Source organism: Equus przewalskii, chromosome 14 (genome assembly GCF_037783145.1).
Source record: "Equus przewalskii isolate Varuska chromosome 14, EquPr2, whole genome shotgun sequence".
In the NCBI taxonomy this organism is placed as follows: Eukaryota; Metazoa; Chordata; class Mammalia; order Perissodactyla; family Equidae; genus Equus; species Equus przewalskii.
Window position 1 is genome coordinate 5,057,536 of NC_091844.1, and position 23,799 is coordinate 5,081,334.

Sequence of the window (23,799 nt, forward strand, 5' to 3'; positions counted from 1 at the left end):
ATTTTCCATTACATTGTAAAGAAAACATTTTTAAGTAGTTTAATTTTCTGGGCTTTTATATCATTGAAAGACGTTCAGTGTTCTAGTGATAATTCAAAATGTAAAAGCAAATTCGAAGCATATATTTATACTTGAAATGATTTGTATAGTATGGGATGACGTGTTATGTATTTGCTTCTTGTTAGATGGTATTTTGAATCTTTGCATTTTCAAAGACCTTTTTGGGTTAAAATAAGAATTATTACAATAAGTTAAAATGAGTACATTGGCAAAAATCCAAATGTTCATTTGTGCTGAGCAAATGTAAAGAAATGTTATGTTTGAATATTATACTTTAAAAGCTATTTGTCCTAGTTGGTAAAGGAATCAAAATGACAAAGTTTTGAAATTTTCTTGAAGCCCATGATAGAAGGACCTCTCTCAAGTAATGAGAGTTATTTTTACTGATACTATAAAATATTTTGTTCACTTTTCTGTGTTTATGATGTATATTTCTTTACTGAAAAACGTATATGATGCTTATGATGGTGTTTATTCCCACATGCAACTTATTGCTTATTTATTTCAGAGAATTTCAGAGATTGATGACTCATGGTGGTATCTAAATATTAGTGATGAGCTTGTGAAAATAAAAATCGGTTTAGCCCATATGCTTTTTGAGATTTGTTGCTTAATCTTTTAAAAAATTTGAAGTTAAAATGATAGAAATACCACAAGTGAAAATTTTTAAGAAGAGAATATTACTTGGGAAGAAGTAAGAACATTTTACTCTAAATGGGTTTTAAAATCAATCGCAAAAATAAGTTAGTCTTTTAATTGAGAAAGTTTTCTATCCCATGGTGTGGGGTGACATAAGGAGACACAGGCTATGTAATGATTTAAAAATGCACAATGTTCATTCAAAAATTTGGGTGAAGAGTCATTCACTACAAAAATGTAAAATAATCTTTTCTGTCAATTTAATTAATGAAATGAGTAGAGGACTATTTTGGTAGGCTCAAGTTACACATATAGAAAAATTTGTAAGAATAAATACTTTGGCACGCTGTGGCCTAAAAGCAGACAGAACTATAATATAGCAAATAAAACTCCCCAGAATGTAGGCATCCAAGATTCGATTTCATTAAAAAATTTGGCAGTTAAAGAAAAGAAGGAAAAATGCTTATTAAATCAGGGCAACTATAAAATGTTGACAGATCTCAAGTTTCATATCCAACTAGGCTCTTAGAAAACTGCTAGGATGTGGTGGAGAACAAGTTATTCTGTCAAACCATTTCTCATAGTGAATTATCTTTTCAATACCCTCAAATTTAAACTCCAACTTCATAGACTAACCATTTTTACCTCCCTCCTTTCCTTCCTTCCTCGCCCACTTCCTTCTTCCTTCCTTCCCTCCTTTCTCTCTCTTTCTCTGTTACTTTTTCTCTTTCTTTCTTCAGTCTGTACGCAGTTGAGTGAGGCTAATTGAGGAAGGTTCAGAGAGAAACCCTAGGGCAATTTCAGGTATTCAGCCTCAATGTTCGACATTATCAATTACACACATCGAGGTGAGGTGTATCTGTGCTCTCTCAAAACGTTTATTTTCTTTCCTCATCCAACTACCAGCATCTTTTAAAGAGAGAGCCAGGCAATGTTTACCAAAGGCAAAATAAATTGGAGAATTGGATTAATTATTTGGAGAATTCAGGCATTGCTACTCTCCCTTCAGCCTAGCTATTACCAAAAACAAAAAAAGGAGTGAAATTTGAACAATCTAATTTGGCTATCTATCGTGATTAAATTTGTAAAATAGCAACTAATTCTATAAGATATTGCTTGATTCCTCATTCTACCAATGTTATGAGAGATGGAACACACACCTGAATGGAACTCCAGTTGAATCATTTACCAGATTTAAATAAAGAGAGTTGAGGGGCCTGACTTGCCAGGTTTGGCTGAGTACATTGATTGAAGTTATTAGATAATTGTTCACCTTTCTACTTGGCCCCGTGAGAGGAGACACACACACACATATTATAAAATACTTTAAATTAATATTAAATAGTCCAACTGGGATTGCTAAAGTTATTTACATTAGCAATGGATTAAAATATTCGCATTATACATTTAATGAGTTAGAATCTTAGTCTCCTTGTCTGCTCTGACTTGGAAACATTTGCTGAACACTTCTTACAGGATCTTTCAGAGAGGACAACTTTCCCAGTGTGATTTGGTGAATTGAAAGTTGCTGTCTCTTTACTTTCTGCAGGGGACAAAAAGTGAGAGAATAACAGGGGACAGTGTTATGTACCGTAGGTGATAATTAGAGCCATAGACGATTTTGAAATGGTCTTCGGTAGAGTAGGATAAGATTGAGCATCATTTGGGTTTAGTCTAAAGAACATTAGTAAACATTAATTATGGGTGACTTTTAAAAAGATAGCTAGCTGCAAATATTATTTTAAAAATAGCATCTAGAATCCATATTAATAAGCTTTGCTTTCTTTCTCAAAAATTTCTGGAAAATTACGTCACTACATTTTGCATTCATCTAATTAAACAGCTGAAGTATTGTTCTAACATATAAAGCATGAATACTCCAAGAAGAAATAAAAATGTATGCTAGATAAAAAGAAAACATTGCTGATTTCATATTTGCTATAATTTCAAGGAGTGGCCAAGTGAAAACTATAGGCTAATAATGCTTTCTGTTTATTTATAAAGTTGTTTTATTACATTAACAGAAATTACATTCTTTGTATTAATCTTAGAAAAAGTGTGATCATCTTTTGAAGTTTTTAATGATTCCTATGTCTAGATGCATGTAAAATAGGGGAATACTTAATAGCTTTACTGTTTGCTTGCACAGAAATGAAACATATAGAAAAGACATTAGTGAATAAATGAATGAAGGGTGTTTAACAACCAGGCATTTGTTACAACCACTAGTCATCCTATGCTGTCTTTTTCCTCTTGAGCCTCCCAAAACTTCTACAATGTGAAATTATTACAGAATCACTAATTATTCCCCACCCCAGATACTTCTCAAAAAAGTGATGCCATCCACTGAAGATTTATGGCAAAACAAGACAACAAACTTATTGTTAGGAAATTCTCCTGTCATAAGGATTTACAGGAGTTTTTGGAAATAATACCTAAGGGGGTATTTATTTTGCTTCTTTCCTTTCTCGGCTTTGAGGTGGAGCCTGATTCTCCGTGTTGGCCGTTGATCACGGTGGAGGCTATGGAGAGGTAGCCATGTAATTTCTTTATCTTTCACCTGCAAATTACACACATTATTTTGCAGCTCAAAATAAGCATTCCCAACGAGTTGCATTCAGTAAATGTCTTTCACAGCATTAGTACAGAACTGAGGTACAAAAGAATATTAATCTAATACATTCCAAAATTCAAATACTTGTGATTAATAAGCATTATTATCTATAAATAAGGCCCTAATGATACTTTGGCAGTGTTGTAAACACAAGAATCAGAGGCAATTATTGTCATTATTGTTCGGCAAGTACTTCCCATGAATACCAATTGGGTATTGCTGCCCAGCTACTTGGCAAGTAAGGTTCCTATAAAGAAGCAGATGTTGTCCAGTCAGGACTGGCTACTATCAACTGCCCTTAGCCCAAAACACAGAGTCCTTAAAGAAAGAAAAAAAAACCCCAACATATCAAAAACAATTTTGACGTGATTTTTAAAAAAAATGCCCTTTATAATAAATATAAAAGCATCTTGAGAATAACGCTGTTTCCCAGTACTGACTTTGGTGAATTGGCTACATCAGCAACCATTGTGTTAGCCGGAAGGAAAGGTCTCCTCTGCGGGGCTCTAGACCCAGTGTGATGAGGTCCCTTGAAGAAAATCAGTGGACAACAAAAAATCAGTTACAACAATACAAATAATGCTTCCAAGAGCATGGGCATGACCACGTCTTTATCTTTTTTCCCTTCCACAGGCCACACAGAGCTTACTCTCTCTGTTAAGCAGGCCCAACCCACCAGGCCCAGCTGCAACACCATGTGTGTGTGTGTGTGTGTGTGTGTGTGTGTGTGTGTGTGTATGTGGTAGGGTAGGGGGAAGACCTACCACAGTACAAGTTAAATCAAGTTCCTCATACTCAGAGAAAACTGGACACAGCTCCCTGGCCACACGTTCACTCTTCACTCTGGGTCTTAGAAGTCAATGCAGGCCCAGCGTTGGCGGTGTCAGTGAGCTGATTTTAGCTTGCAGTCTTACTGAATTCAATGGCATTGGGTAACAGCTAAATTGGTTTTTGTGGAGAGGAAAAAAAAGTTTTGTACACATTTTCCTAAGGGATAGGTGCATTAAGCATCAAATAGAGATTTTTTTGTCTATTTTTAAATTTTCTTGCGCCACGCTTATGCTTTAAAGATGTTACACGTCTGTACAGAGGGACTTGAGAAAGCATTGAACTGCTTTCCCAAGGCACTGGAGAAACTTAGAGAGGAGGCTTAGGGTGGCGGTGGGGGAGGTGGATGTTGCAGAGAAACGACCTCTTTGCCAACCATTGTTCTTGGCTCTCAGTTTCAGCGTGAGCGTGCTCTTGATGGAGAATGCATTGTGGAAGGGGACACTAACCCCTGGAGGTGAGCGAGATTGTTTAGTGGACTCCCCCCACCCCCCAGCAGACACCTCTTTACCATCACTTTACGTTTGAAGAGATTGTCTCTTCTTGCCCTCAGGGAACTGAAACAGAAGGGATTCCATTGTCCTCACAATAAGCTGGAGGGGGGTGGGGGGAGGGGAACCAGGGAGAATGTCAGCCTATGAGATTTTCCTCTAGCTCCTTCTGAAAATGCTCTTGCCACTCTCAGCCTGGATTCGGTCATGGGAACAAGGTAGCCAGGTGCAGGGATGCAGGTAGCTGGACCCCAAAGCCATTGCTGACAGGAGGCCTTGGGGTGATAGCCTGGGCCCTGGGCACTCTCTCCTTCCTCTTCCACTTTGAACTCTTCTGAAGGGGCTGGGGGGGAATGGTCCACCAGAATTCAGCAGCCTGTGCTCAATCTCTGAGTACAGGGAGATGAGAAAAGGTGAGCCCTTCCAAGCATATCTGTTATCATTTCCAAGCATAATGACTCGAAAGAGAATTTCCGTGACAATGCTAATAATAATGACCAAATTTTACCAAGGACTTACCATGTACCAGGTATTAAAACAGCACCTTATGTGCATTGTCGTATTTAAGCCCCAAATGCCCTTTGAAGTACAGCTCCTATCCAGGTTTGACTTGAACCAACTGAGGCATCTAGGGGCTGAGTCGCCTGCCCAAGGTCACATGACAATGGTACTGGGTTTTGATCTTCCATCATGTCTCTTAGAGACAATGTGCTTTTAATGGCAATGCTTTACTGCTTTCTGAATTCTCGGGGACCCTGCTGCTTTCTCCTCCTCTTGGAGTTTCCCAGATGTCACCCCTTTAGGGACACCTCTGTGCTAGTTTGCAAAGCAGTCCTGTGACATTTGTGATTTCAGCACCCCCACCAATCTCATATCAAAACAAAGATGGTAAAGGCTCTTCAGGCTACCTCGTACACCGTTGTTACAGTCAGCCACGTCTCCCAGCCCTGTGTGAGAATGAGAACAGAATAAAGCTCAACATACTAGCCTGAAAGGATTATTACAATTTAGTTTGGATGGTGTATTTACACTAAAGTATAGCAAATTGTGATAAGGGACTCAGAAAGTGCATGTGTGTATATCTATAAACTCTTGTGCTAAATAAACAAGTAGTAATGTGTCAGTTTCTCCGTGTATTAGCGCGCTGGGAATGCAAATAACCTATTGATGGGAAACACGGTCCCTAAACATAGTGTTGACTACCAGTTCTGGAGATTGTCCCGCTTCCAGGCTGGCGAAAGAGCCCGTGGGGCTGCTTTGGCTGGTTCTGCTCCTCAGTGTGCTCAGCTCAGAACACCTTCACAGGGACTGTGTGGACGCCTCGTGGTGCCAGGCAGAGGAACTTTCTTAAATCTCTTCACTGCTCTTCTTTGGGAGACAAGGGAGCTGTTTCAGGTGAGCCCAGGGTAAATCCGTGAGGCTGGACTCTGTGCCCCCGGGAGAGGGTTGTGAGTCTGCGTACTGCTCCTCCTACCCTAACCAGTGAGCAAAGTGGGCAAATGCTGGTTTTTGGCTAGAGGGAAAATATGTGGCTTCGTTTGGGATCTAAGAGGAAATATAATCAGCCATGAAACTTTGAGAAACACTGGTACTCAACATACAGCAACAGTGACATAAAGGTTGAAAAAACCCTCAATAATGATGAAATCATTTCATCATTTAGAATGAAATCTTCATTGCTGCCACTGGCCCCCAAAGGACAAAATGTTATTTGTAAAGGTCAAAGTGAAAAGGTTACTTGGCTTTCAGCAAATGACTTTCACTAATTAATTAATCAGTTATTAATCCACTAATATTGTACCTCATTCCAAGAAAGAATTTGAGGCAGTTTATAAAAATATATGACAGAAAGAAGCTGAGGTGGGAAAAGTGAAGCAAGGTAAAGGTGGCACAAACTAATGCATGCCCTCAAATGCTGTCCTCTGCTTTGAGATGTTAGAAAGTCACATGAAATGACCCGAGATAGAGTTTGCTTTCTCCATAGCAAAAAAAAGCAAGAGAAAGAGAAAAAAAGAGTTTTACAATAAACTATCAATCTATGTTAACTTTCATTTAAAAAGACAGTTTTCAAGATGAAGTATCAATTACATATGACTTGGATATATCTCCTAAACATCTTTGATATATTTAACCTCACAGAGAATGTTCTGAGAAGAATTTACTACAATATCTTCTGTATTAAAAATAAGAAAACTAAAATTGAGTCCATTAGAAGTTTATATTGGAGAAATAGCATGATGATAATCTTTGACAATTTTTAATGCAAGCAATCGGCATCTTACTTCCCACAAGATAATTTGACAGTTTGCAAAGTATAGATCATGTCTGCTTCTTCCCAGTAAGTCCCAGGAAATCAATAAATGATGCATGTTTTACTGTTTCTTCTGTTTTTTGTTGAGGTAGTCAAGAGGCAGACAGTATAAAGAGCTCAGTAAAATTCCTTATATTCAGGAGTATATAAATTCATGCAGGGAGCCTCAATTAGTTTAGTGACTTGGTTGCCTCATGTAATCTTTTTGGTTTTGGTTTTCTCATCTGTTCAATCAGATATGGGATGCAGTTGATCTTTAAGTTGCTTTCTAGTCATAAAATTCTCTATTTTGAATTTTCTGTCATCTAGAGAATCCATTAATGTAAGCATGATTTTTAAGTATCTAGCTGTATTTCAATTGATACAGAACTTGCCTGTAAAGAAGAATACAGGGCCTTCTATTGTGCAGTGTAAATCAATAAAATGAAAATGTATCCATTGACAACATTTGTATCTTCACCTCTTACAGAGCGGTGCCATCTCTTTGAATACAATATACTTTTATGCCCCATTAAAGCATGCTTGACATAGCTTTCAACTACTTGCAAATGCTGAGAAGTTGAAAAACATAACATTTACAAAAGATACATCTGGTGCATATTTATATGACTTGGAATAAGGAATCATTTAAATACTGCTGAGCCATCTCCATATTAGGAGAAAAGATATGCCATGTCCATATGTGAAATCAGTAGTAGAATACATGTAGGTTTAAATTTCTCTTACACATTTTTTTTTACTTGATGCATATTAAAAATATGGAAATATCAATTAGGGCTTAATTCATCTATTTGAGTTGTTGGAACTGCTGTTCCCCTGAAGTTTATAGATTATATCATTAAATCTTGTTTATATTCTAGAGGAGATCAGTTTTGAAAGGGGTTAAAGTGGCACTTTCTACTTAGAAAAGTTGTTTCTTCAGGTGCAGGAGCTCTGAATTTGGGGATCGTGGACCCGTTAAGCATCCAGAGATAAGATTGTGGGGCTCCGTGACCCTCTTGAGTTTATATGCAAACATTTCGCATGTGTATCTACATAGGATTTTTTTCTTTTTTTTTTTTCCTTCCTGGAAAAGGTCTAACTTACATCAATATCTCAAAGAGGTTTATGACCCTGGTGTAGTGGAAAGACTTGGAATCATAAGAAATACTTGAGATTACCTATTACTAGTTGCTTAACCTACCTTCTGCAGGCCTTATCAGTAAAACAAAAGGGTTGCACTACATCATCTGAGACGCCCTTTCCAGCGCCAGCATTCTGTAGTTGTGGGTCAGAAACTTACCTCAACTTACCTAAATACTCAAGCCACCAGCGCCGTCAGCATTTATTCTATCCACGCCCTCATTTTCGGGTTGTTATTGTGGAGTTTTTGTGTGGCATGTAGGCAGGGTTATGCTGAATAGTGTGCAGGGCTGCATACATATCAAGTTGGGAAAAAAGCGTACCTAAAAATCGTACAGCTCTTCTAGAATGCCATGTGGTACAGCATATGAAATATAACTTGTACCCTCCAGCTCACACACACTTTAATTAATGTTATGGGCTGTGCTTTAAACTGAGAGAAGTGAGAAAATCAAGGTTAAGGACGCTCTGTTCTTTACTATGTAGAAGGAAAAAAAGAGACAGCTATGTAAATTACAGATTTCGTATCTCCTTGTCAATTTCTTATCTGTTGTCAGTTTGAATGATTTCTAAATCAGAAGAATGCTGAAGATCTGTTTTCCCATCAGTTTTGAGCCTGAGGAATTTGAAGCCGGAGTTCTGAGCCAGGAAACAGTCCTGTTTTGAATTCAGAGGCTCTACTGCTGATCACAGATGCCAGGCTGATGATAAATTCCAAAAGGTTCAGCTTGATATTTCAACCCTGGAGGTCAGAGAGAATTCCTTGGAGTGGGCAGATGAAGAATAGCAAATGTGGCTGGGGAATCTCCAGTCATAGGCTGGGAGGGTAGCACCTCAACAGGCTTTGGTGGCACGGTCAGCTAGGAGCGACCCACCTTTACGGAGTACAACGTTGTGATAGTGGGCACCGCTGGCCTCAGACTATAAGGTATCTCTACATTTCTACATATTTGACGTGGTGTAGCTCCAACTTCTAGAAGGCTTTCTAAATTTTTCACTGTACAGTTAGTTGTTATGGTGTCATATAGACCCAACCTCCAAAGCTGATATGATTGTGCAAAAATTCTTAATTTGAGAGGTATTAATTGGACAGATTCTGCCAGATTTTTAAAAATTTTGAGCTTTTAAGATCGTTCATGTCAGTGTGATAGATGTGCGTGTGGACTGACTCCACATGCATGCTACAAACCAGATTCCTGCCTCAGATGGAGCCCCGGTTTCATTGCCTTCTGTCTTTTCCCAGGTATTTTTCTATATTGCAGGTCTATTAAAACTCTTTCCATATAACGAGAAGTGATAACTTTTTCTGAGTTCAAGCTCCCTTGGAGACTATTTTTCGGGGACGATGGCTTGAGAGAGTCCTGTAGAGCTGAGATGTCTGCAGTCGTGAACTTCATATGAAGTCTGACTTAAATCATACACATTATGATGTAGTGTACTGATGACACTAGGAAATCTGCAAACATTGGGATTTATTTATTACTAATTTGTATTTCTAATGGTTGACAGAACTTCTCATGACCAATTGAAATGACAGAAAAAAAAAGACACGATTAGGGATTGAACTATCAAAGACCACATTTCGATGAGGAAGGAAACAAAAATATATTTTTTTTCTGAAGGACCATAATTCTAATACCTCCAAAGCATTGTGAAAACCAGAAATACATCCTCACTGAATGTTACCTTAGCAATTAAGGTATTGATTTGCCCTGGTGGAAAGATACATTGACTCCACCTGAGTACCAGGCAGCTGCAGGCGGTAGGAGGGCCAGTCAGTTTGCCTAATGGTGCTGTATTTTCATCTTTGGAAGAAAGGGAGACAAAAGACTGCCAACTTTTGGTGCTATTTCGTCTCCACTAGAAGAGATCTGAATGACGGAAGCTGTCCTGTGAGAGTTCTGTGTCCTGTCCCCTCTGCTTCTCCAGAGCCCCATCTGGGGAGATGCAGCAACTCCATGGTTTGGTAAATGACACTTGAGCTTTCTCTCTAGGAATATTCTTGTGGAAAACTGTTTGAGCATATTGATAAAGCAACCACAATACAATTGAATGGCATGCCATCAATAACATTAGCTGATTTAGGTTTGACCATAACCCCTTCAGACAACAATATGTCTGTTTACTCATATGCGTATACCCCGGGTTAACTCTATTTGACTTTACCATCATAAGGACTTTGGAAGAAGAAATGAAATAAAGTGTGTCAGAAGCTCCTTAGAAAAGCTACCTTACAGGTCAGATGTATTGTTCCCTTCACACTGACTCGGTGTTGTCGTGCAGCGGGAGATCATAAGACATCTCATGAAACGGAAGGTGATAGAGAAACAAACAAACAAAAAAAGGTCTCTGACTCTCTTTCATGATGCATCTTAATCAGACAGTTTCAAGTCCCTTCCCTTAGGCTCTGATATTCCTGCTGGACTTAATGGACACTATCTTGATTTGGAACTGCCATTCGTCTATCATGATAATCTTTTTGGTTGAATCGTATTATTCAGAACTGAGGGGAGGTGGTCCACCTTGGAAAGGTTATGTATTTGAGAATTGAGACCCTTCAACTTGGATTTCTAGTTTGGGGTTCACCTAGAGAATATTTTCTTATGTCTCTTGAACTTCTATATTTATTTCATTAATTAATTATTTATGTGAATTCCAGGGCAGTTTTGTTAAGTAAATATGAAACAGGCATCTGGATGAAAAGAAAAAATCAGATGGTCTGCCACCTCTCTCCTCTCCAGTGAAGGCACTGAAACCAGAAATCTAAATGATTCTTCTACAGACATTATTTAGAACATATGACCATGACATTACAAAAATGTCTGAGGACAATTTCGCCAACTGTATTTTTACATTCTGGGTGGGAAAGCATTATCTTTTTTTTTTTTTTTTTTAAAGATTGGCACCTGAGCTAACATCTGTTGCCAATCTCTTTTTCTTTTTTCCTTCTTCTCCCCAGAGCCCCCCAGTACATAGTTTTGTATTCTAGCTGTGAGTGCCTCTGGTTGTGCTGTGTGGGACACCGCCTCAGCATGGATTGATGAGTGGTCCTAGGTCCGCGCCCAGGATCCAAACCGCAAAAACCTGGGCCACGGAAGCGGAGCGCGAACTTAACCACTTGGCCCTGGGGTGGACCACAGGATTATCATTTTAAATATAGAAACCTTTCCTTTTTCACTAGCTGTTCTGAGAATACTCTTCAAGGTCTTAAATTTTCTCTTTTCCTCATGTCATCAACCAGGAAGATTTTTCTGATAGAAAAGATTACTAAAAGAGATCAGGAAATGTGCTTTTTAAAGGTACGATTCACCGTAAGAAAAGGCATGGGCTATTAAATTGTCTAAATAAAGTGGTGTAGGCTGTTAAATCATCCATCCAACTTTGGGAATTTATGGGTGAACATTCACTATGCAATACTAAATGTTCATATTGTAGATCAAAAATTCAAGAAAAGCCGTTTTGCCAATGATGTGCTGTGAGGAAGCCATGCAAATTAATTAACATCGAGGAAGCACGTCATGTGTCTAAGTCCTTAAACAGCTGGTCTGTTGGGACTGAAATGAGTGATAATTTAGCAATAAATTCCAGTTAAGTTGGTGAACCAGTTAACTCCGTAAACAAATTAAGTATGGCTAAATTTTAAAAATGAGGTGGATAGTTCAAGTTGATAGATCAAAATCAGAGAACACTATAAAGGAATATGGACACAGTCCCCCAGGTGAGGAATTTCTTGTGATGCCATTTGCAAAGAAGTGGAGAAAGAGATTGCAAACATTTTTTGTAATTATTTGAGATGAATGTGTAACCTTTTGGGTATGTAAAATAGGAACATAAGAGGAGAAAAAGACAATAAAAATCTGGAAGTTTACAACAAAAACATCTTTTAGAAACCTAAGTATTTTTTGCATATTCAAAAGCTTTCCTTTCCCTAATTTTGGTTATGCCTGTTTAAGTAGCTGGTGTGTTTATCAGCATTCTTAACCTGAGTCAGAGGATTTTGCCCCTGACGATTTTTCTGGTGTCTCCGAAGACTATTTCAACTTGTTTTCTCAGGAGACAGTATGTATTTACTTTTTGCGGAAATGATTTTGGCCATTTCAAACCCCTCAGTTTTAGTTTTTTTCATCTTGCTCCTTGGATTTTCTTCCCTTTTGTTTTTTTCCCCTTTTAATGTTTAAAATCAGTCTCTGTTTCCACATTTGTTTTTCTTTGCTTTCCTCTGTGGCTCCCTTCCTCCCCAGGGATGTTGCTGGGGTTTCTTCCCTGCCCCACCACCCAGTTTCGCTCTGGATATTCCCTATGCATCTACCAACTATCCTTTATCCAGAGCATCCTTATCTTTCCCCATTCTCTTTGCTTTTATGGATAGGGTATGTTGTCTTCTTCCTATAGAGATCTCCCAAGCTATTGGAAATTTCAAACCATATATGTTGAATATATGTTGATAGACAACTAATTTTTCATTGAATTTCTACTTGGCCCTGCTCCCTGACTTCTTCCCCACAGTTGCTCAGTCTTGTCCTTTCTTCCTGATGGGCGCAGGCCCCATCTTTTCTTCCTCACTTCCCTGTTTGGAACCTTCTTTGTCCAGTAGGCTTTGGTTACATCTAAGAAACTCTAGGTTGAGAGTTCCACCCAGCCAACTTAATGTAGACAGTTTAGTACATTCTTCTCATCAGCTAAATAGATGGCACCTCCATGCCCATCCTTTGTGGAACAGACTGGTAGCAGGAAGACCCCTTAGCTGAGAGATGGCACTCTGTGCCTGTTGAGTCAATGGACAGACAGACAGGGTTCTGTCCTGGACTCTCCACTTACCACTGTTTGTGTTACCATGTGTAAACCACTGACTTCTCTACACCTCTCTGCATTCTTGGAGATAATACCACCCAACTCATTGGGTTTCCATGTGAATCTTGTACTTGGAGCATTTCCAGCAAGTGTTAATTTGCTCTGTACTTGCCTATGCTGAGACCCCAGAAAACTTCAAGCAGTACAACTTAGACACAATAGAGCCAGTAGATGTGACAGAAGCTGGGCATGTGGAAATAAGGCCACTAGGATAGCACTTTTAGTGTTTTCAAAGCAGATTCATATTGTCCATTTAATTTTATCTTTACAGTGACCCTGAGGTCTGGTGAGGACCCCAGGCCCCTCAGTAGGGAACTAGAGCATCTTTTTGGGACACTGCTGCCATGCAATTAATTTGGGAGGAAAGCAATGCCCACTAAAAAGCCACATAAAAAGGTATCATGAAGGTAAAGGCTAGTAAGAGATCATCCTGAGTGTGGAAAATTGGAGCCATTCAGCTTCATAGAAGAGGAGTTTTATGTTTCATTCCCAAGTTTAGAGAAAAAAAAAACCCTTTCCTTTTCTTTCCTCTTTGTTGTTGTTGGCAAGACTGTGAGACTGCAACTCACATATAAGACACACTGGGCCAAATTTTCAAAGAGCCTCTATACTTTGCATGTGTTAGATTTTTCATGCATAGCTACAGCTCTGGGTGGTGGTAGAGTTGGTGGGGCGGAGGGGAGGGTGGGCACAGATGGGCTTTTCACATTTGCCACCTCACTTTGAATGTGGAAATGTACTAATTTTGTGAGATTTCGTTTTCTTAAAAGTAGAGTTCCGTAAGGAGGCTTATATCTTGGGTAGTGTAGTCTTTAAATGAACAGTTCTGAAAATGATAAGGAGTCTGTGCCTGTCTGCCTGGATAGTGGTGAGAAGGTGGTTTATTGTTTGAAATAGAACTCAGGCAGAAGAGAGCTCCACAGTATCTTGCAGTTTGCGAGGGCTAGAGTGACTTTCAGTTGCTTGCAGGTCATGTCATACCTTTTCCTAGGCAGGCTTCGTCTAGAAGAGACCTTCACTGGGGAATGCTTAAATGCCTCAGAGTTAGTGATTTGATCAGAGAGCCTTGAGGGGGCCGGCCCCGTGGCTGAGTGGTTAAGTTCCCACGTTCCACTGCGGCAGCCCAGGGTTTTGCTGGTTCGGATCCTGGGCGTGGACATGGCACCGCTCCTCAGGCCATGTTGAGGCGGTGACCCACATGCCACAAATAGAAGGACCTGCAACTGAGATACACAACTATGTACCAGGGGGGATTTGGGGAGATAAAGCAGAAAAAGAAAAGATTGGCCACAGTTGTTAGCTCAGGTGAAAATCTTTAAAAAAAAAAAAACCTTGAGAGTTTGTTTTATTCTCAGAAAGATGCAGATTTCTTTTTTCCCACATGACCACTAGTGACTTGAAACTCTCTTGTTTTGGCTCTTTGCCATCTGTATCTGTTAGGATGGAGAAGGTTCTGCTGTGGTAGAAAATAACCATCGAAACTTAGTGGCTTAAAACAACAAGAGTTTACTTCTTGATCCCATTGAATGTCTGTTGGGCATGGGAAGGGATCTGCCGGTTGCAGACATGCAGGGACTCAGGGCGGTGGCGGCTCCCCTGTGCACCTTCTTCCACATTCCCCACAGCACGGGGAGGGGAACGTGGTGAAGCTCGCCCTTCTCTTGAAGCTCCTGCCCAGAAGTGACACCTACCACTTCTGTATTCTATTGGTCAAAAAAGCTGTAGGACCATGCCGAACTTCAAAGTAGTTGGAGCCATTCAATCCTACTCTGAGCCTAGAAGGAGAAGAAAAATATTAACAAGCTGCCTATGACTACCTCATCATCCATTAAACATAACCACACAGGGGAGGTATTTCTCTGTGTTTATGGTAATCACACTGCCAGTGCCAATTTCTTTGCCCCCGACGTTTTTGAGCATTGGTAGAAAAGTGTTGTCACATGTCTCTACAATATTTCCAGGAATTGAATGTTCCACATCCTTCGAATCTTATGCTACATCAGGTTCAAGGCCTATTGATACTTTGAAATGCTTTCAGTGACAATGATTATGATGAAAATAATAGTGAAGAATAAAAACTCAACTACAGAGAGAAAAAAATCCCTTAAGCAACTGCTTTGACTCCACTTTTTTTCTTCTTCTGAAAGTGCCTTTCAAGTTTAATCAGAGAACAACATCTTTGTGATCAGATTAATCAACGTTTGATGGATAAGGAGGTTAAGACTCAGAGAAGCTGGGTAGAATAGACTTCTCAAATTTCTAATACGTAAGTCAAAGTGTTTAATTCATTTTGGGGGGTTTGATTGTAATCAACAAAACCAACTGCACCCCCACCCCCTTCACTCACCCCACCCCCCCCCCCACCACCACCACTCCCTTCACCACCATTATCAACACTGTCACCACCATAACCACCATCACCATCAGCACCATCGCCAGTACTTCCACTGCTGCCACCATCACCACAACCGCCACTGCCACCACCGTCTATCATTATAAACACACACTTGTGTAACCCATATCATGTGTCTTTTCAGACCATCATTGGAACTATAAAATTAGGTAAGATTTTCAGCAATTAAGCTTGGTGTTTTTCTATGCGTTGCATAATCCAGGAGTTTGAAAGGTCATGGAAGAAAAGTGGCAACTCAGAACTGTCTTAGGGACTGGATTTGGGCTAAACCTCTCTGTCTCCCTCTTCAATTTGTCTTTTTGTTTTCTTTCAAATTTCTTTCTGTGCTACTCTGCTTCTTTAAACTCAAAAGAGAACCAGACTACAAAATGACCCACTCCGTGCCCTTCAGGTCCCAGAAAGGAGCTGGGTGTTACTTCAGCACTTCCTTTGACCCCTTTACCATGCACCCTGCTCAGGTGTACCCCTTTGGAGTGCACAGGTGTGGCTAGGATTTCCAAAGTTGGAGAGATTCTCCTGCCAAACTCTGCTCAGCAACCGGCAGGGGGAAGTTAGAAGGACCAAAGCAGAGTGGCCCAATTACCCAGTGACTGAGAATGATGTTGTAGGATCACTGCAGTGGGCAGATCTCACTTCATGAATTCACTGGTCTGCTCTGATTTGGGCGTGAGGCTCCAGGGCTCTGGGAGTAGCGTCCAGAGTGGGCTTTCTTTAGAGATGATTCCCATTGCCCACTGAGCTGCGGAGACTGAGTTTCTGTTGCAGTCTCTGGCTTATGTGGGAGAGATGGCATCTTGGGCCATTGCCCATGGCCTATGTAGTTTTAGCAACACTTTGCAAGGCCTCCAGGAGTTTGTGTCTTTAAACACTCCTGCTGGCTGAGGTAATGGTGGAGAGCGGAGAGATTCTGGCCCAAAGCTAAAGCCCGAGGGCTTTACCCCCCCAACCCGCCCAAATATTAACAAAACAGGGATGTTATTAAATTACCAATCCTGGCTCCAATTGAATATTTGCCAAGAATTCCATGCTTCCACCTCACATAATACACTTTACTTTTCTTTTGGGGATTTGTTTTCTGAATCAGTTTACTTCTTCGTGGTCCAATAATCACCAAATAGAATTCTCTCCATCTTTCATCCTTCATCATTAGGGGAAAAATACAGTATCATTTTCCGCCAAGAAATAAATATCTCAAAATGAAAGACAATATTTAGTGACCAAAAAAAAAAAAAAAATCCCTCGAGTGTCCTACTTTTCTGATGAATCAGAACTGGAAGTGATTAAAGGCTCAGTGCGTTCAAACAATGAGCACTCATGTCCATTCCTCCATTTTCATAAGAAAATCAAACATCCTCTTTTAAGCAAGTGGGGGGCTGCTTACCAAATCTTTTAAGTGAGCTGTAGATAAGTGCATTGGCATGGTTTGAGGAAATGCATAGAGGATATTAAAAATATTTATTTTATTGAACTAATATTCCCTGCTGGAGATTAAAGTAGCAAATTGAGCCCACAACTGTAAGACAGATACTATTTAGCAATTTAGTTTCTATTTATTTAGTTCCTAACTGTCAACTTGAACTTGAGTAGTTTTAAATTGCAACTTACTAAATGCTTATAAGAATGTTCCTTGAATATAAAGTGGAGTTGTCTCAGATTGTATTTTCAGATAAAAATATACTTAGTCTGATTTTGTTTGAATTAGTGGATTTTTTTGTACATTGAGAATTTGAATTTCCTGAGAATCTTTAGATTGACTACAGTTTTGGTATGTTGAAGGGAATTGTGATTTTAAAATCATTTATTTTGATCATGCTAGTTTGAAAGTTTCTTATGCCATTTTATAATGTATTTCATAAGAAGACTTTTTAAAGGCATTATTTAGAAATCAGGGCTAGCTGTTTTCATTTTAGGCTGCTACCGCTTAGCTATTTGAATCAGAGAATACTGTTTAGGCTTGACTGCAGTCAGTTTAATCATCAGTATCTTCTTCATGGATTTACACTGTAGGACTTAATTTTTATTTTATATTTACAAAGGAAGGGATATCTGGAATGCAGACATATTACATTGAGATAGTCATGTTTTGCTCAGGAGGCAGATAAAGCTACAATAGTTGAGTTTCAATGAGTAGTTACTGTGTTCCAGGCAATAGAGTAAAGAATTGTGTGTCCATTATTTCGTGTGGAGACAGTCACTATTTTGCAGTAACTATAATTATCATCATTTTACAGGTGTGGAAACTGACAACTCAAAGGTGATACCTAACTTTTCTTCAGGCCCCAAGCTGGCAGGTGGCAGAACTGGGGTGCTTCTGAGATGTCAGGTTGGTTCTCCCCACGGGGTGTCATGGGGCTTCCCTTACGATGGGCAGAGACCTGAGTATTTAAAGATGGTCTTAAAGTTCCTGGGGCAAAAGGTCATAAGTGCCAAATGCAAGGCTGGATTCCCATCTTCTTCTACTTCATAGAAATTCTCCTGCAAAACAGCCATGCATTTTCGAGCAGGCTTTTCCATGGAAAAGCTAGTGTGGGCACATACTCAATTCAGTTTCCAGTGCGCTTTCTCACAGAGGTTCTTCCACAAGATTACAAAGACTGGGAACCCAGCCCATTCTTATTAATATATTTAAAAAGTTATTCTGGCTTCTTTCAGGGCCATATCAGTTTCAAAGATCGCTGTCAGGGTGGGAGCAACTGAAGTTGAACTGGTCTGAATGCTAAATGTAGTCTCTGAGCGGAAACTTTTCTTCAGAGTTGAAAAGTCGCTGGAATATTCATAGAAATGTAATATGAGCAGAGGATAGTGAGTCAGTGTCAAAACTCTGTTCCAAACCATATTTGCTGTTTGGAAAACTGGCTCCTCAGGGACCAGCTGGGGAACAAGGTAAGAAGGCGGAGTGGGGTGGGTTACAGTATGCCTTGGGACAGGGCTGCAGGTCTGGCTCCCCTTCCCCATGGATGGAAGGTCTTCTCTCCACAGGAATTAGGGTTCTGGGGCAGGGGGGTAATGGGGTCCAGCCTTCCCACTCCAGGAGGGCCATCTCTGCCTCAGATATGGAAACCTTTACTTCATTTTGCCACTTAAGTTTTGTGACAGAGTTTGAGATAGAAACTGTGGCGGAATCTACGTGAAAATCGTTGGGTAGCATTTTGCAAGTGTGGAAGTGACATCATTTGCTTTTTCCTTGAAAGTTTCCTGATCTGGATATTGGTTAAAAAAAATCATGGTGGCATAGACCCTGATGAGTATCATCTTCAGATGCTGGAATTATATCTTAAACTAACCAAAGGGATCATCTACTGATGACCCAAATTTCCTTTCAAGAATTAACAAATCTCATTTTTTTCCCCCTAGGAGCTCTACTCATCTGTAGTTAATCTAAGAATTAACATTTAGCAAATTACTGCGTCAGTGCCATAAATGAGGTATGTGCCTGGTGGCTCAGTTGATTAGAACCCTGTGCTAATGAGGTCATGAGTTCAGTTCTCAGGAGGCTGGTCCACTTCATCATGGTCCCCCTCTGAGCCCCAGCCAGCCCTCCAAATGAACGCTGGTCACAAGTGGCCTTCTGCGGAAGAATCAACACAAACTCTTCAACATTTGTGGGAAAAAAGAACTCAGAGCATATGCCTTGAGTTAACTTCGAATATGACAGCGGTCCCACGGGGTAACCAAATGGTACCCTAGAGGCTGCAAAGACTTCTTGCAGACTGTGCAAGTGCCACACTTCCTGGGGGTGGCTTCCGTGCTGGGAGAACAGCTTTGATGTGTGTGGGAGGTTCCAATTCGGCACGTTGAAGGGGAGTGTCATCTAGGAACAGGAGGAGCCTGGATGCTATTCAAGAGGCACACCCAGAGGGATGCTTTGGGAAATTTTGTCGAATTTTCACTAATCGCTTCTTTAAAAGATGGATCATTTTGGATCTTCTAATTAATGTCTGTAGTCATGCAACCCATGGGACCATATGTCCCCCAGCCAGGCCACTTCAGCCATTTGTCTCAAGCTAGCAGGAGACACAGTAGCTAAGAGCTTTAAGAACAGGGTGCTTCTCCCTCTCGTGCTTTCTCTCCATTTTCCACTCTCAGAAACCACTTTTTCAGATCCGGGTCCAGTTCTGAGCCTAAATCTCACCCAAGCACGACCGGATGCATTGACGTCCTCTGAGGCCATTTCTTGGGTTTAGGGAAGAATAATGCCTAATGAGCTCCAGCTGTACCTGGTGGTGTTCACAGTTGAAACCAGCAATCCCCACTGGCTTTCTCCCGTTTCCCAAGAATACCTTCTCCAGGGCAGAGGCCACCTCTTTTTTTTAATTAAAAAATTTTTAGGGTCAGCCCTGTGGCCAAGTGGTTAAGTTCACACGCTCCGCTTCGGCGGCCCAGGGTTTCTTTCGCCAGTTCAGATCCTGGGCGCGGACATGGCACCACTCATCAGGCCGTGCTGAGGCGGCATCTCACATAGCACAACCAGAGGCATTCACAACTAGAATACACAACTATGTACTGGGGGGCTTTGAGGAGAAGAATAAAGAAAAAAAAGAGGATTGGTAACAGTTGTTAGCTCAGGTGCCAATCTTCAGAAAGAAAAATATATATACCTTAAAAAAATTAATCATTGTACTCTTATCATCTAGCAGAACACTTTATATATAGTAGGAGTTCAATAAATATTTGTTGAGTGAGTGAGTGAGTGGATGAAAGAATCAAATGTAGAACTGGTTGCATTTAGACAAAGGCAATTTTTTTTGGGGGGGAGGAAGATTGACCCTGAGCTAACATGTGTTTCCAGTCTCCCTCTTTTTGCTTGAGGAAGATTGTTGCTGAGCTAACGTCTTTGCCAGCCTTCCTCTATTTTATGTGGGATGCAGCCACAGCACGGCTTGATGAGTGGTGCTGGGTCTGTGCCCTGGAACGGAACCTGCAAACCCCAGGCCGCTGAAGTGGAGCGTGTGAACTTAACCACTATGCCACTGGGTCAGCCCCAAAAGGCAACTGTTTTAATGTTATCATTTTCTTGTTTTTCTCTTTACAAAATTATACTTGGCTATTGAAAATAATTTAGAAAACAGAGGTGAGCAGGAATTAGGAAAATAAAAATCACCCATAATGCCATCAGTTGGAGATAACCTTTCTTGACATTTTGGGGTGCATGATATTTATATCTATATGTGTATCTATCATATTCATGGGACTCAGACAATGTGTATTATTGTGTAATCTTTTTTCACTATATTAGAAAACTTTGCATGATATTATATATTCTTCCACATTATTATTTTTAATTTTTTCAGAGCATTTTATTACATGACATGATTTCAAATTAATCAGTCACATATGAAAATATCCTTGTAGCTTAAACTTTCTATGTAGCTTTGTTTATTTCCTTGGGAGAAATTCCTGCAAGGAGAATTGCATGGCTCCATGATTTTCTATTCACTGTGTATTGGCAAGTTATCGGTCAGAGAGGTGCCACCAATACGTACTCCTACCTGCAATAATCTAGTGTGCTGTCTCTCTTCCCTTGCTGAACAGTGTGTATTATCATTCTTTTAAATATTTGCTAGTTCATAGGCACAAAGTATATTAGTGTTCCTATACTTTGCATTTCTTTTATAGGTAGTGAAACTGAATATATTTTCATGTGGCCATTTTAATGTCTTCTTTGCAAAGTGCCTGTTAATGTGTCTTAAGACCCGTATATTTTGGGGGCCAATATACCCTTCTGTATTTCCAAGGGCTGTTGTAAGAATTAGTTGAAGTAATATATTTTAGTATGTTTGAAACCTGCAAAACAATATACAAATGTGTTGGTCAAATTTGTGACCTGGTGGTGAAGGTCGGAAGGAAGGGTCACCTGCAGACAAATGGGCTGAGGAAATGGGCACCGACTGAAGGCGTGGGTAAACCTTGCCAGAGGAGAGATAGGGAGAGACATCTATGGAGAAAGGGAAAGACGCCATGGCCTAGAGCTTTGTTACTTTGAAAAGGTCAGGGGAAATAGATGAAGTCAGAGATAATACAAGGGCTGGGAGCTTGAAACCCGAGCCAATTAGAGACAGAAGGGAGCGAGATGGGCTAGGGAGCTATAGGGAACCAGGGGTGGTTTGTGGCCGCCTGCGAGGGGGGCACAGATGTCTCTCCAGATGTCTCCAAACCAGCAACCGGGAAGAGAAAACACCAGCAGTGCCACTTCTCTGAAGACTCACCTGAATTCTGGTATGACCAAGGCAGATGTCTTTAAGAACAGAAAGGGACGCCCGTGCCCCTGCACGCAGGTGTGGTCCTCTGGCCAGAACACATCTGTGCTTTCCAGTACGTCCCTGGAGTAACCACACTGGGAGAGGCAAGCAAAACACACAGAGAAATGATAACTAAATGGAGATAAAATACTGCACTGAAATTCCCCCAGCGTATATATGACCCCACTTATGTGAAATTATGTATAATTATATATTTACATATAAATATATGTAATATATAATATATAATTATATATAAACATATTAAATATAAATGTATGTTATATACATTATATATATTACATTATGTAATTACATATATAATACATAGATACAGGCAGATGCATGCACACCCATGGTAATCTCCAGAGAGTGGTAATGAAGTGGGACAGGGAGAAAGAATTATCTTTGTTTTTATTCACATTTTTAAGTGTTGCTTCACTTGTTACAATTAATATATATTACTTCTCTAATATGAAATTGATGCCATAGAGAGAAAATATTTTAGACTAAAAAGACAGGAATGCTGTGGTGTGGCCTGCCTCTCCACCCGGCGGCGCCAGCGGGCATTCATCAGGCAGTGGGAGCTGTAGCTCTGTCCTGGCACTGGAGCCCGTGCTCACTTGGACAGAGGAGCCCCAGGAAGCACCTGAGAGTCACACCTGGGCCCCGCAGGGCACCAAGCTCGTCGCCATCTCACACTTAGATGACAGGGGAAGCCATGCCTCTGTCGGCAGGCAGGACTCTGGCCAACAGGTGAGGCATTTCCCAGGCTGGGAGTGAACACAGGCCCGCCTTCCAGACCTCGTGTGCATTGCCGCCTTGTAGGGCGGAGGCGCAGATTAATTGCAGGGGAAAGAACCTGAGCTTGGTGAAGAGGAAAAATGAGAACTTTTCTCCTTCCGCTCCAGGGCTGCCACTGCAGCCTGAAACAAAATATCGGACTGGGGCTTTCCGTTTTTTACATCAGGTCAAGCTGCTTTAAGGCAACACTGTTTCCTGTGTCCTTGACGTGACAGGCACTGTGTTGTAGACTGGAGACAAAGTTGGGGAAGAAGATTGAGATGGCCTCTGACTTTCTGGAGGCTGCAGCTGAGCTGGGGAGATGGGCGGTACACAAGGGACCAAACCAATAGAGAGGGTCATACGTGGTAAGGGTGCTCTGACGGAAACTAAAAGGAGCCAGGAGATCAGGGCTGGGCTGTTTTGGATCCAGAGGCAATGGAAGGGCTTTGTAAGGAGAGGACATTTCAGCCGAGTCAGGAGTGAAGAGAAGGTGTGAGAAGCCAGCAGGCATCAGATCACACCTGCCTCACACGTGGTTCATGTTTAGAAGTTTGCTTTTAGCCTATGTGCAAAGGCAAGGTAAAGTGTGCTTAGAAATCCAACACAATGATGCAGCATCTAAGCCTTAGCTAGTGTGCTTAGAGGTTTGTTGAGTGAATGCAAAATAAATAAATGGATTGATGTTCCATGTTTGGAAAACATCTTATTTTATAACTTTGTTTTTGACATCTATTGTATGAAAAATCACTCCCATTCAGATTTATTCTCACTAGTGATAAGAATAAAAAGCCTGACGTTGAGAAACACGTCTGAAATTAAAGGAGAGGTTAGTGAGACACTGTGCCCACAGCGTGGATTGTAGGAAGCGCTTTCATGAATGGGATGCTGTCCCATCTTTCTCATCAGACAGTGTGCTGGGCTGAGCAGGTACTCATACTGTCTCCCTGGTACCAATGAGGAAACAGCCTCAGAGAACTGAAACAAGGCTTGGCAGGGCCACGTCCCTGGGAGCAGTCTTGGGGGCGTGTGCCTTTGTTCTGGTGAACTTTTGGTTAGCCCAGGGCAAATGGTGGCCACAGTGAGGCACACAGAGTTGCTTGGGCTCCTTCTAGTGGCCTCAGGGGCTCTTGTAGGAATCGGCGGAAACAGGAAGGAGCTCCCGGGTGATCATGGCTGGCCCTGTTACTTCTGGGGCCCCTGGCCAGTGTCTGCTCACCAGGGACAGGAGACTCAGCCCCCCAATCTCACTCTGTGCCCACTGAATATCCACATCCTAGACCTACTCAGGGCTCCCAGATCTAGAGGTTGGAAAGGGGCCCAATGAGATCGGTGAAAGCTCTGACTTTCTCCTCCCATCCCAACACTTCATACATGGGCTGTGATGGTTTTGGACATGCTACCTCTCTAAGGATTAGCAGCTGGGCCCTCCGTCACAGTGGAGCCCT

General features: G+C 40.9%; 1 long non-coding RNA gene across 13 annotated transcripts in view; it reads left to right on the plus strand.

The window, feature by feature from the left end:
• LOC103563832 (uncharacterized) overlaps positions 1-23,799 on the plus strand; it is a 51,104-nt gene that overhangs the window by 12,585 nt on the left and 14,720 nt on the right. For 5 of the 13 annotated variants that reach the window (XR_011526300.1, XR_011526301.1, XR_011526290.1 and 2 more), the window contains exon 2: positions 17,561-17,652. This is a non-coding gene — a long non-coding RNA (uncharacterized lncRNA). Of the gene's footprint in view, positions 1-15,063; positions 15,183-17,560; positions 17,653-17,981; positions 18,213-23,799 lie in introns of all 13 variants that reach the window. The other 8 variants (XR_011526302.1, XR_011526298.1, XR_011526294.1 and 5 more) reach the window with 3 other exon arrangements.